Source organism: Callorhinus ursinus, unplaced genomic scaffold (assembly GCF_003265705.2).
Source record: "Callorhinus ursinus isolate GAN/ISIS: 27379988/994484 unplaced genomic scaffold, GSC_fseal_2.0 scaffold41, whole genome shotgun sequence".
NCBI lineage: Eukaryota > Metazoa > Chordata > Mammalia > Carnivora > Otariidae > Callorhinus > Callorhinus ursinus.
Genome location: NW_027397103.1, coordinates 1,472,839 through 1,487,439, shown reverse-complemented (window position 1 = coordinate 1,487,439; position 14,601 = coordinate 1,472,839). Strand labels below are relative to the sequence as shown.

At 48.8% G+C, this 14,601-nt stretch overlaps 1 protein-coding gene across 7 annotated transcripts in view; it reads left to right on the top strand.

Annotated features, from left to right (window-relative positions):
• WSCD2 (WSC domain containing 2) overlaps positions 1-14,601 on the top strand; it is a 115,512-nt gene that overhangs the window by 25,168 nt on the left and 75,743 nt on the right. The window contains exon 2 of one of the 7 annotated variants that reach the window (XM_073880990.1): positions 11,706-11,810. The exons of the other annotated variants lie outside the window; for them this stretch is intronic. The gene's annotated coding sequence lies outside the window, so the exon portion shown is untranslated. The remainder of the gene's footprint in view (positions 1-11,705; positions 11,811-14,601) is intronic. 7 annotated transcript variants of the gene reach the window in all.

Sequence of the window (14,601 nt, the reverse complement as noted above, 5' to 3'; positions counted from 1 at the left end):
GCCGAAACTAAAAATCCCACGTGAGCAAAAAATACCGTTGTTAATTGGCGCATCATTGCGCGAGTGGATAGAGAGCCAATGAAGGCAGTAGATGCGGTTCTTCACAAAGAGGAGGAGGAGGGGCAGGATACTGGGCACACACCTCGCTCTGCTGCTTATGAGCAGGTGACCTCAGAACAGCCACTTGGTGTCTCCCAACTGTTGCCACCTCTATGCGATGGGTCCCTCCCACATTGCCCATTTGGGCTAACTCAGTCCCTAGTAAACCCAACCAATAGTAGCTGTTGGAATTGCTTAAAACAATACTGATGAAGCGGCTGGTACACAGTAGGTAGCTCCTAAGTGGTGGCTCTGGGATTTGAACCCGGGTCTGTCTGATTCACAGAACCCACACGCTCACCGCTGCGTGTTCTAGGGGCTTCCGGTCCCACGAGGGTGCTTTGCAGTAAGCATTGACCTCTTGGGACTGTCAAGCCTTTTCTTCTATCAGTCACTTGGGCTTTCAGAAAAACTGGCTAACTATTCGTTAGTTTCCCTGCAAGCTGGACCCAGTAGGAGAGGGGTCCGTGGATGAATTTTGGTTGGATTTGAGCAGTTCCTTTCCAAGAATGCGCTGAAATCCAGCCCTGTCTGTATATTTCAGGAACCAGCACATTTAAGAACCTGGTTTGACAGAGCGCTGTATTTGGTTGAGGTGGACAGGTATGGGTGGTGGGTGTCAAGGAATCTATTTAAGCCAACAAATTCAGGTTTACCAGAAATACAAACTTTCTTAAATCTCTGCAGGCGAATTCAAATTAGACGTGGAGTCTCTACTGGCTTGCCAGAAACTGAATTTTCATCATGGCTGGGGCTCCTTCATCGCGGATGGATAGATATCCCCAGGGACTTACCCCGTCCACCTGCTACCATCACCTCATGCCACTCATCCTGCGTGTTTTCTCCCAATCTGGAAACTCCGCCAATTCTGGGCCAACCCTGGAGGGTGGGGGAATCCTGTGCCTACGCTGGTATTTCTGGCATCAGGGGTCCCCCCGCTTTCCTCCACCACTGCCGAGACTTTGCAGATGGACGGTTGTTAAGAATGAATGAGAACCGCCGCCCCCCTCCCCCCGATGTTTCACTTTTGCTTGCTGGGTCTGCTTATTTGCTTAATTAATAGACTTTATGTGGCAGTGGGCATTTTTAGGCTTATAGAAAAATTTACCAGGAAGTACGGGGTTCCCATATACCCTTTCAACCCTCCTCCCCACAGCACCCCCACCCTGGGCTTCCTCAATGATAAACGTTTTATATTAGTGTGCTTGTTACAGCTGATGAGCCAGTGCTGATACAGTATTATTACCTAAGTTAGAGTTCACTCTCTGTTGTACATTCTTTGGGTTTTGACAAGTGTGTAATGACTTATATCCACCATTACTGTCTCATACAGAATAGCTTCATGTCCTAAAAATCCCGTGTTCCTCCCTCACCTTAACCCCTAGAAACCACTGATCTTTTTACTGTCTGCATAGCTTTGCCTTTTCTGTGTTGTTTAAAGTAATTTAGCTTCCAAGATTTAAAAAAGAGTGGACTATTTTATGTAAAAACCCAGATGTCCAATATCTTGTGAAGAATTGGGATATCCCCAGTAACTCCAGGCTGGAGCTGAGTCCAAGTTGCTGCCTTCTCAGAGAGGAGTTAGCCCTCCCATGCTTTCCTCCATGTCATTGTAGGGTGGCGCCCTCTCCCCTTGTTGGCCCCTATAGGCACTGGAGTTTGCCATCCTGCTCTGGCCTCCTACGAAGACCAGAACAGCCTCTGATTTGTGGACTGCCTCTGTTTCCTGCCCTGTAAATACATCCCCGAGGCCAGGTCTTGCAACAGCCTGGACACCTGCTTAAAATGGGGAGGAGAAAAACATAGGGAAATCCAGCACAAATTTATTCCCCTGGAAATTATCTTGTAACCCGTGGGAGGCTCATCTGAAGCCATGCAAACACCCAGCTGCAGGGCCATCTGAGGCTGGGACAAAGTCAGCCAACGTCCCACACTCAGCAGATTTTTTTTTTTTTCCCGTGTTCTCCGTACAACCTGGAAGTATTGGTTGTCTGAGGCTGTGGACCCCGGTGTCGGGCTCCACACAAAGTCCTTCAGTGGCTGCCACCGCACTGGGTCAATTATTTATGCTAATACTTCAATTCACCCTACTCACCTCCTTCCTGGAGTGTGTCAGGGAACTGGACACCCAGAGATTAAATTGCCCCTGGAGCGGTGGGTGGTGGAGAGGAGGTGGCGGGTGCATGGGGAGACTCGGGGAGATGCGAGGCCAGAGCATCACTGAGACATGGCCGGAAATGAAGACAGCCCTTTAACTTGGCTGTGGGGTTGTACTTGGGAGGAAAACCTGCATCTCTCAGCAGTGAAATGAGAGGTGGCATGATGGGAGCGTGCTGCCTTCTTCCCCGCCGACAAGGCCCTCTGTGGTTCTTACAACTCAGAGCCTCCAGGACAGGTCGAGGAGTGGTCGAAAAGAGCACTGGATGTAGAGTCCAGTATCTGCCCCCTTGGTGCTGTGTGATCTTAGGCAAGTTGCTTTGTCTCTCTGAGTCTCCATATCCATCTCTGGATGGAAAAAAAGAAAGTAGCGGTAATGCCTCACGGGGGCGTCAGTGGGGCTGTTGTACCTCAGGGGGTCCTCTGCCTCCTGTCCCAGCCCTACATCCTTCCCCATAGCACCGACGTTCTGCTCCTGTCCAGGTCGCCCTACTCAGATCCTCCCTCTCCCTCGCCTTCCGTATTTATTCAGTCCACAGGTATTTACTGAGCACCTACTATGCATCAGCCCCTGTCCTCGGCTCCAGGGAGCACAGCGGTGAACAAGATAGACCCTGTCCCTGGCCTTGGGAAACCAGCGTCTCATCGGTGACCTTCTCTGTGTCTTTATCCTCACCTCTAGCTGCCCTGATCCGGGCCACGTCTGTCTCCTGCCTGGATTCCTGGAACATTCTCCACACGGCAGCCAGAGTTCCTCCTGAATCACAGACCCGATGAACCCGGGGCCCCCGGCTGCCCCTGGGATAAAACAGAAACTCACCAGCCGTCTCCGCCTCCTTTCTGTCCCTGAAACTGATGGAGCCCCTTCCGCCTCTGAATGTTTGCCCTTGCCCTTCCCTCCACTTGCTTTCCTGGCCTTAATACAACGTCATCTTCTTTTCAGGTGTCACTCTTGACACCTCGTTGTCCAGCCAACCCTCCTTAGCCCCGTTTCCCCATCACAGCCCCGATGAGAATAGCAGCCAACACACATACCGTGCTTTCTGTGTATCTGACACTGTGCCCATTTTACATATGAGAGACCCAAGGTACAGAGAGCAAAGTGTCTTTGCTGGGGTCCCACAACATTACAGTCGCCTCTGGCCACTCCATCACGAGTCCCCCGGAGCAGGGTCTCTGTCTTGTTTGTCTGTGCATCTGTAGCACACAAGGCTTGGCACAGAGGAGGTGCTTAACCAAATCTCCCCACATGATGAATGACCGTCTTGCGCAATGAATGAGCTCATCGTGGTCAAAGCCGAGCTTGAAATTGCTCGGAACTGCCTGATCATTGAGGGGTTCTTATTATTCCACTTGGACTGTGAGTTGTTTCAGCCAAGGGAGGAATCCAGTCTCCCTGCCCCAGAGAGGCCCTGGCAGCCACCGAAGCATCTCTCACCGGGGAATGTGGGTGTGGGAGGAAGGTCCTTGCCATCATTTGTTTTTCTCAGACTGTTTTCCAATAGAGACTGCCTCTGGCAGGCCGTGGAGTCCAAGGATACAATAGCGTTGGGGGGATTTCTGCCTGCGGGGACTCCTGAGGTCTCCCCTTGCATCGAGACACAGGGAGTTTGCTCGGCTGGGGCTCTGCTGGGGCCTTAATGGGGATATTAGCCTCGGGGATGGCAACGTGAGAGCCGCGATTTGTTACAGCCTCATCGTTAATTTAGGAGCTGACTGGACCAGGCCGTGAGAGCTACTGGGTCTTCGGAGGCTGCTGAGCGTTAGGCTGTTTTCAGGACCCAAAGCGAAGATGAACTGCTGTGGGATCTGCAGGAGGATGGCCGGGAGGACAGGCCGGGGGGAGAGCTGTTGGAAGGACTCCCTTCAGAGCCTGAGGTCTGGCGGGTGCAGGGTGCACAGCTTGCTCCAAATCCTTTCCTGGTTATGCTGTAGCTAAGATATGGCGCGATACAATGTGTGGCTCAGTTGGTTAAGCGACTGCCTTCAGCTCAGGTCATGATCCTGGAGTCCAGGGATCGAGTCCCGCATCGGGCTCCCTGCTCGGCGGGGAGTCTGTTTCTCCCTCTGACCCTCCCCCCTCTCATGTGCTCTCTCTCTCTCTTTCATTCTCTCTCTCAAGTAAATAAATAAAATCTTTTAAAAAAAATACAATATTCGGCACTTTACCATATTATCTGTAGTATACAGTACTATCCCTACTATATGCTCCACTGTCTATACCATGCTATCTGTCGTATGCTGTCTATTCTATACTGTACCACACTATTTATACTGAGCTATCCGTACAGTGCCGTACATTACACTGTCTACACTATACCGTATTATCTATTCTGTACTATACTAGATACACTCTGCCATGTGATGAACCCAGATTTCCCAGAAACAGAGTGACAAAGTGATCGCACAAACTGGGGAGGTAGATGCCTGGATTCAGATCCCAGCTCTGCCTCCTGACGAGCTATGCAATCCTCAGCTTTGTCCCATTACCTCTCTGAGCCTCCATTTTCCCATCTGTAATGTGGACATATTACTTCCAATCCACCTTGTAGAGCCATTGTAGGAAAATGTCATCTTGCATTCAGGGGCTGGGACGGGTTGAATTGTGTTGTGTCCCCCTAGAATTCATAGATTGAAATTCTGACCCCCAGTACCTCAGAATGTGACTTTATTTGGAAATGGGGTCATTGTGGACATAATCCTTTAAATTAAGATGAGGTCATACTGGAGTAGGGTGGGTCCTAATGCAACATGAGTGGTGTCCATATAAAAAGAGGAAATTTGGACACGGACACACGGCCAGGCAGAACGCCATGTGAACATGAAGACAGAGATCAGGGTGGTGCTTCTCCACTCCCAGGAACACGAAAGAGCGCCAGCAACCCCTCAGAAGCCAGGCGAGAGCCATGGAAACGTTCCCTCACAGCCTCAGAAGGAACCAACCCTGACCTTAACTTCCAGCCTCCAGAAGTGTGAGGGAGTAAATCTATGTCGTGGAAGTCACCCAGTCTGTGGGACTTTGTCAGCAACCTTAGTGAACGAATCCAGGGGCTTAGCACAGAGCCCAGCACAGACTGAGAGCCCACTGCGTGGTGCCTGTCGTTACTACTATTACTAGTGTGTTCCACCGTGCAATTCCTGTGTAGCTCAAGTAGGTCAAGAGCTGGTCAGAGCTAGCAGATATCCCCTTCCAAGTGAGGCTGAGTGACTTAGGTAAGTCACTTTCCCTCTCTGGGCCTCTCGGTTCCCTAATTTGTAAAGTGGACGCTATGTGATCAGACTAACAGGACTGCTTGCATGCGGGGCTCACTCCAGCTTCCCCTGTGCCCCCTCTTCCCAGATTCTCCCAATGACCCCTAGCATTGCTGTCCTCCCCATTTGACAGATGAAGACACTGAGGCTCACAGAGGGAAGAAGTTACCTGCCCAAGGTCATACTGGGGGCCAAGTGGCAGACATGGGGTCAAACACAGACTGTCCTTGCTAAGGCCATTGGCCACGGAGCTCTGGTGAGGGCAGAAGAGAAAGAGGGTGGTCTCAGATTCCCTCCAAGCGTGAAGGTGGGCTTGGCCCTGTTCCTGTCATTGCCTCTTTTGGGCTTCTCCTGTGTCTCCCTTGCAGCCCCCATCACTCCCCAAGTTCTTAGAGTCCTGCCTGTTCACTGAGGGGAGATAAGGTGGTGGGGTATGGGTGTGTGGGGGGAGTCCCAGATCCCTCTTCAGATTCATACATGGAGTAATTGACAACATGCACCTTGCAAATGCACTTGGGGGGGGAATTTCAACCCCTCTAACCCACTTCACACACAGATAAGAGCGACATCCTTGGTCCCCAGGGCTCACAAAGCTTTCTCATTCCAACTTTATGAACATGCCCTGCACATGTATGAACCGAGTTCTGCTTTTTGGGGAAAGAAAAAAAAAGCTATTTTGTTCTGCTTCTCGGCATCTGTTTTCCCCAAGTGCCAAGGAAATTCCACCTCTGATAAATAATAGGCAGCCACCAGAAAGGCTAAAATGTGTGTTCCCTGCTAGGGGAGGAATTCGGCTCAGACCCTCCCGCCAGCATTCTGAAGAAACACATTCCATCCATTTTCTGGAAGGGCTGGGGGCCAGCCCTTCTCCTCCCCATCTCCAGATAAGCTCTGCTCAGACTTGGGGATGTCAGGACATTCCTGAAGAATTCTAGAGTCAGGCAGATTGGGTAGAAAAGTGCCCAGAACTTAGTAGGTGGCTTTTTTCCCATCAGTATCATTCATTCATTGCACAGCAAAACCGTCAACAAAATGAAAAGGCAACCTACTGAATGGGAGAATATATTTGCAAATGACCTAATCAGGGGTTAATATCCAAGATATATAAAGAATGTATACAACTCAACACCAAAAAGCCCACAAATCTGATTTAAAAATGGGCAGAGGAATTGAATAGACATTCTTCCAAAGAAGATATCAGGGGGCCAAGAGACACACGAAAAGATGCTCAACATCACTCATCATCGGGGAGATGCAAATCAGAACCATAATGAGATCATCCTACCCCAGTCAGAATGGCTTGTATCAAGCAAACAAGTGTTGATGAGGATGTAGAGAAAAAGAAGCCCTTGCGCACTGTTGGTGGGAATGTAAATTGGTGTAGTCACTGTGGAGAACAGTATGGAGGTTCCTTAAAAAAATTAGAGCTGGAGACACCATATGATCCAGTAATTCCACTGTGGGTATTTACCCAACAAAAACAAAACAAAACAAAAAACCCCCACTAATTTGAAAAGACATATGCACCCCTATGTTTATTGCAACATATTTAAAATGCCAAGATACGGAAACAACTTAAATGTCCATCTGTAGATAAATGGATAAAGAAGGTGTGGTACACACACACACACACACACACACACACACACACACACACACACACACACACACACTGGAATATTACTCAGCCATTAAAAAAGAATGAAATCTTGCCATTTGCAACAACATGGATGGACCTAAAGGGTATTATGCTAAGTGAAATCAGTCAGAGAAAGGCAAATACCGCATGATTTCACTTACATACGGAATTTAAAAAACAAAACAAACAAAAAAAAAACCAGAGACAGACTCATAAATACAGAGAACAAACTGGTTCCAGAGGGGAGGTGGGCGGGGGAAAGAGTGAAATAGGTAAAGGGAATTAAAGGGTACAAACTTGAATTATAAACTCAGTAAGTTGCAGAGATGGAGAGTTAGAGCACAGGGGACGCAGTGAGGGATACTGTAATACCGTTGTAAGGTGACAGATGGTGACTACACTCACCGGGGTGAGTACTGAGAATAAAAAAACTCATTCATTCGTTGAATATCACTGAATACGCACAGCCTCCTTACCAAGCGCTTCCAGTGAGCCAGACTCCACGCCAACGGCCTCACGCATCACTTGTCCTCCCAGCAACCCAAAGGCAGCGTAGTGACACCCCATTGTGTAGGCAGGCAAATGCCTTCAAGAGAAACTGAGTGAGACCCCCAAGGACGTGAAGCTGGTAAGTGGTAGGACAGGCATCTGAACCCAGATGGGTCTGACCTGATTCCAAAATCTATGCTCTTCAAAAGTCTCTGCTCTTCTAAGTGAGGACTGCTGAATAAGGCTCCCCCCTCATCAGTGTCCACGTTCTAATCCCTTGAACCCATGAACATGCTACCGGACATGGGGACAGGGGCTTGGCAGATGTGATGAGGTTAAGGATCTCGAGATGGGGACATCATCCTGGGTTATCTGGAAGGGCCCAGTGTCCTCTCAAGGGTCCTTAGAAGAGGGAGGCGGGAGGGTTAGAGTCGGGAGGAGATGTGATGACAGTTGCAAGAGGTCAGACGGATGGCAGGAAGGGGCCACGAGCCAAGGAATGCCAGCGGCCCCCTGGAACCTGGGGTAGCAAGGAAGTAAAGTCTCCACTAGAGCCTCCAGAGAAGCCAGCCCCGTGGACACCTTGCTTTTAGACTTCTGATCGCTAGACCTCTACTAGAATAAATGTGTGTCATTTTAAGCTGCTGTGTTTGTTACTGCAGCCCTAGGAAGTGAATTCACTAAGCATAGAGAAAAAAAACAATAGGTACTAAACTAAGAGCATAAAGTATGTCTTGAGAGCTCGTGAATGTAGGCGTGGCTTCCCAGTGGAATCGAATGAATGAATGACACATGGTGACATTAAGACTAGCCTGTGTGACATCCCAGTGGGGTTATTCCCAGTCCCAGTGAGGGAGTGGTTGACATTGCCATTGTGATCTAAGTCTTTCAATTCTTTTATAGTGTTGTTTAACCCCCGATTTTCGGGGGAGGGGGATTGAACTTTTTATGGAGGTACAACCTACATATGGTAAAGTAAAATGTCAGTACATGTTACAAACATATAGAACCGTGTCACCATCACCAAGGTCAAGATATAGAATAGACTCATCCCCCAGAGAGTTACTTCCTAATTGATACCCCTCAGGGGTAAACCGCCTCTCTGATTTCTGTCACCAAAGATTAGTTTGCCTGTCCTTGAACTTCATATAAATACCATCACGTGGTGCCTTTCTTTTGTGCGTGCTTCCTTAGCTCCGCATTATGTCTGAGATTTACCCACGTTGTTACACGTATCAGCTGTTCAGGTTCTCCCGCTCTCCTGCTGAAGGACGTGTGGGGTGTTTCTCCAGCTTGGGGCCATAATGAACAGAGCTGCTAGGAATGTTCTTGTACAAGTCTTGCGGTAGATACAAGCACTCCTTTCTCTTAGGTGTATGCCTGGGAGTGGCATTGTGGGGTCATAGGGCAGGTGGATGTTTAGATTCAGTAGATACCCTGGTTCTCTGGCCTGGAGCGAACCTTAGGAATGCCTTCCCTGCCCACCTCAGCTTTCTTTCCAGAAGATCCATTCTCTCTCTCTGTGCTGCGCTGGTATTTGGCATTATGAGACAAGGAGGTACAAGGGTCCCTCCCCTCCCGGCCCAAGAGAGTGTCATCTGACCTGGTGGTTTAGGGTGGGTGGGACACCAGGGCAGATGGAGAAGGAAAGGGGGGGCACTTTCTTTTTTAGTTGGGGCTCGTTCTGCGTTGGAAGTCTTTTCACCCCGTGTAGTGAGTTGATAAGGCGTAAGTTTGGGTTCAGCTGAGTGTATAGGGATTTCTCCCAAACTTACTAGCACACCACCTTTGAGATTTTTGGCCACATTTGCATGCTTTTCTTTGAACTGACTTACCTTTTTTTTTTAACTGAAAACTACTTATTGAAGGAATTAACTTACCTGCAAATATGAAATCAATAGGACTTTCCCGAAGTGGAGGTTAATCACTCTAAATGCTACAAAAGCAAAACAGGGTTGATCAATTCTAGCCAGATACTGTCACCAGCCTGGGGCCACACTCCTGAGGCTTCTCTTTGGCTTCATGGCAGATTGGTGAACATCAGGGAGGCGAGGCATTAAAGAATTATTAGCACCACAGTGAGACTTTGTTTTTGATGTAATCGGAGACATTGAAAGAAAACTAAAAAGGAGTAACTTTCTCACTTTGTGTCGGATGTTACTTAACGCCGGAATCTCCTCTCATGCCAAGGCTGCTGGATCCACACCTGGGGAAACACTGGGGTCCTGGAAAGTTGTCTTTATTTGAATCCTGCACCAGCTCTGTAATATTGGATCCGTGACTTCACCTCTCAACTTCCTCGTTTGTACAAAGGAATCGACATGGCCCCTGCCTTGGAGGCCTGTGGGGCTCCCATTGAATGACCCTGATCTTGGCAATATCATGATGAAGGACAGCTCATGAATCTCGTGGCTCGCCGCGGGAATGAGCACCCAGGACGTTCATGCATTGCAATTCTGTTAGGGCCCTTGCTCCTAAGCAAAGTCATCTGTCCGCTTCAGCCATTCTGGGGGAATGTTTATTGCCCTTGGGATCCTGCCAAGGTTAAGTGGAGAATATGGTCCTGGTGAAATTCACACTTTGTCATTTGTTCACAAGCACAGACATTAAATCCCATCCACTGGTGGGTAAACAGCATCTCCCCGTGCACCTGCTATCAGGGAGGTTGTCATGTGGGGAGGGGGGTGTCCCTGTCAGACCCACCTGGGTTCCAAGCCCAGTTCCACTGTCTGCTCACTCTGTGCCTTGGGTATGCTACTTCTCCCTGGGTCTCAGTTTGCTCTTCTGTAAATGGGAATATTCACCCCTACCTCATCAAGAGATGAGAAAGACCAGATTAGATAAGGCACAAAATACAACAGCCAGATATTTAAGAGACAAAAACTGCTACTGTAATTATTCTTTCTTGAGGAAGCCATGGGCTGCATTTAAATTCTCTGCGGAGCATATTCTACCTCTTGGGCTCCTGATCATCCCAAATCTTTGTGTCGGGAAGCTCCTCCCTCTCAACTGTAATTCTATCCTTGATTTCTGCTTCCCACAGCCTAGACCACAGATTTTCACAAACCTGGCTGGGGGGGCGGTGTGAGATTTCTGCAACAGCTCTGACTCAGGTAAGACTTTTTAATGTAGAAAGTGGAAAAAAAAAAACCCAGCTCAGGTGGACTCTCTCAGAAGAGAGTAATTACTTTGGCTCATAGACACCAAAATCCACAGTATCTTTCATGCTTCAGGTGTGGCTTGATCCAGGCTCAAACAAAGACTATCAGATCTTAGCTTCTCTGGATCTCTACATTTCCCTTGTCCTTGGCGCTCCAACAGTAAGATGTCCCCAGGAACCCAAGATCACTTTTCCTAGATGCCCTAATCCATTGAGCACCAGGGCCTCTGCCAGCCAGTCTTGTTGGTTCTAATTAGATTACCTGCCTGTTTCTGAATCAGCCAGTGGTGAGAGAGGGAGGCAGCCTACGCTGATTGGCTCTGGCCAGTCAGGGCCCATCTTTGGAGCTGAATCTAGAATTAGCCTTACTCAAACCACACTAACTAGAGGACGTGTGGTTTCTGTAGGGAATTAATGCTAGAAGAAGAAAGTGGGGGGGGGGGGCGTAAAAAAGGATGCTGGAGTTGCAATCAGCCAGTGTCTTGACAATTTTCTAAGACAAAGAAATGACAGATTTTCCATTAGAGACCTAGCAATGCAATAGGATTGAAAGAACATCTCTCTCTGTCTGTCTTTCTCTCTCTCTCGTTCCCAGTGCCGTGTGGCCTGAAAATAACAAGGTTGGAGTCGGAGTGATGAATGGGGCAAGATTGACTCGGCACTAATTTTGCCTGGAAGCTGTAGCTATTTTGGGCCCCTGCTGAGCCCTGGTTTAGCTTAGCTGGTTAGAGAGCAGGGCTCATGAGGTCAAGGTTATAAAAAGGGAACAGAAACATGGGACTGGAGGCACAAGTCTTGGGGCCTGATCAGGCTCTGCCACTTTTGACTCAGGCCCTCAGGTAGGTGCCTTACCCTCCCTGGGCCGGCTTCTCCACATCTCCTCCAACTGTCCTTTCCTTCTGTCTCCAGCTCCTTTGCTAGGCACACCTACACGTCTCGGGTCACTGCTGGATTTCTCACCCCAGGACTGGGCTGGATGCCCCTCCGTGTGCTTCTAGAGCCTTAGGCTTCCAGGTACAAGTCCCATTTTCCCCAATTTCTCAATGAATGAGGTGGGGTAAGTCTGTCAACCTACTGTGCCTCAGTTTTCTCATCTGTCAAATGGGGATAATGTGAGTGGTACCCATCTCATGGGGTTGTTGCAGTAATGACCTTGTGTAATTTAAGCATTTAACACAGGAGCTGGGCTCTCAGTAAATGCTACTTTAAGATAGTAATGCTTCTGGGGCACCTGGGTGGCTCAGTCCGTTAAGCGTCTGACTCTTGGTTTTGGCTCAGGTTGTGATCTTAGGGTGGTGGTATCAAGCCCCATGTCAGTGGGGAGTCTGCTTGAGATTCTCTCTCCCTCTTCCTCTGCCCCTCCCCCTGCTCATGCTTACACACGCTCTCTCTCAAATAAATAAATAAAATCTTTAAAAAAATAATTTTAAAAAATAGGGATGATTTTGATATCCAGGGGGAATATCGAGCCAATGAAATCAAGCTTCTAGTCCCCTGTCGTGTAAGATACATGAAACAGGGGCTGTCTATCATTCTCTCCTCTACCTCATTACCTAGCATCCCTTCTGGTGTATAGTACATGCTTAATAAAACTTGTGGAATAAATGTCCCAGGTCCAGTGTTCTAGGGAATTTCCCTAGCTCTGTGGAGAACCCAAAATTGTGCAGTTGGGTTTGTCCACAGGTCTCGCCAGAAACGTCAAGCTTGAAAGGCCAGTGTAAACAGGGAGTGGGAGGCTTCCATGTAACGATTTGAGTGGTGCTAAACTTGTTTGCCTTCTTTCACATCCCAGTCTCTGCTCTTGCCTGGCCCCACCCACCCAGAGCCTTGAGCTTCAGGAAGGCCCCGCTAACACGCAAACATCTGGACCTAAATCCGTGGTCAGCAGGGTGTCACTGACTTTACAGAGTGAGTGAGAAGAACAGCATGTTGTGGGGGGTAGGACACCCAGCTGGTAAATGTTGCGGGGTCAGGATGGAGGAATGAAGGAGTCGCCGAGAGGCTGGGGAAGGTCCGCCAGAGAGGGTGTCTTTGGTTCTGCCCAGAGCTTGACCTGCAGTGACTCTGTATAAACGGGGCTGTGGTAGCAATGCTAACAATAAATAAATAGACCACCCCAAACAAGACCCCCTCTGTTGAACAGACCATTAAAGACCTGAGGGAGGTTATTTCACTTGGCAGCTTCCCCCGAAGCCGAAGATGGAGGCTGTGCTCCTTGAGCCTTCTTGTGCTGGGAAGGAAAAAATAAACTGCACAGGACCTGTGGTGGCTGAATTAGTTTTCTCTCCCCCCAGGCACGCTCAAAGCTGTGTGCTGCCAGTGTTCTTTGGCCAAAGAAAATGTCCTGGGTGTAGAGGGGTGTGTGTGTGTGTGTGTGTGTGTGTGTGTGTGTCTGTCCCAAATAAGAATCCCCTTTCAGCCTTACCTTTATTTTTGTGTGTTATTGATTGGATTTAAGTCAGTTTGGGCCCTGCACCTCTGTGCCCAACACTGCTTTGTGCTCACAACACATGGGGAGGCAGAGGGTGAGGATGAGAGTAATAATATCAATGGTGATGGTGACAGTGATGATGATGGTCGTGATGACGGTGATGACAATGGTGATGGTGGGGATGGCGATGTTGACAGTGATGATGACTGATGATGACAATGATGACGATGGTGATGGTGATGACGATGACAGTGATGATGATGGTGATGGTGACAGTGATGATGATGGTGATAACGATGGTGACGGTGGTGATGGTGGTGACGATGACGATGTTGACAGTGACAGTGGTGATGATGGTGACTGATGATGTTGACAGTGATGATGACGATCACARTGACAGTGGTGATGACGGTGATGACGATGGTGATGGTGGTGATGTTGACAGTGATGACTGATGACGATGATGATGGTGATGATGATGATGACGATGGTGACAGTGATGATGGTGGTGATAATGATGACGATGGTGATGGTGGTGATGACGATGTTGACAGTGACAGTGGTGATGATGGTGACTGATGTTGACAGTGACGACAATGATGGTGATGACGGTGGTGATGACAATGGTGATGATGGTGACGATGATGACAATGGTGATGGTGACAGTGATGATGGTGATGGTGGTGACAGTGACTGATGATGTTGACAGTGACGATGATGACAGTGACAGTGGTGATGACAATGGTGATGATGGCGATGATGACGATGATGTTGACAGTGATGATAATGACGATGGTGATGAGAGGTGATGATGATGATGACAGTGATGATGATAGCAATGATGGTGACGGTGTGTTTTTTTTAAAGATTGTATTTATTCATTTGAGAGAGAGGGAATGAGACAGAGAGAGCACGAGAGGGAAGAGGGTCAGAGGGAGAAGCAGACTCCCCGCCGAGCAGGGAGCCCGATGCGGGACTCGATCCCAGGACTCCAGGATCATGACCCGAGCCGAAGGCAGTCGCCCAACCAACTGAGCCACCCAGGTGCGCTGATGGTGACAATGTTGACAGTGACAATGATGACTGTGATGGTGACAGTGATATAAATGGTGATGGTGACAGTGGCGATGATGGAGCAAACACCCAGTACTGAGCCCACGAGGTGCCCAGCACCCTTTCAAAGTGCTTTCGTTTACTGTACTAATTGGTTTAATCCTCGCAGCCCCTCTGTGAACACGGGTCTGTTGTCATTGGATCCATCCTCTGCTAGCTAGGTGATGCTGGGCAAGTGATTTCATCTCTCAGAACCTCAGCTTCCCTACCCATAAAATGGCACGTCTCTGGAACACACTCAGTGTTTGACGTAAGTATTCA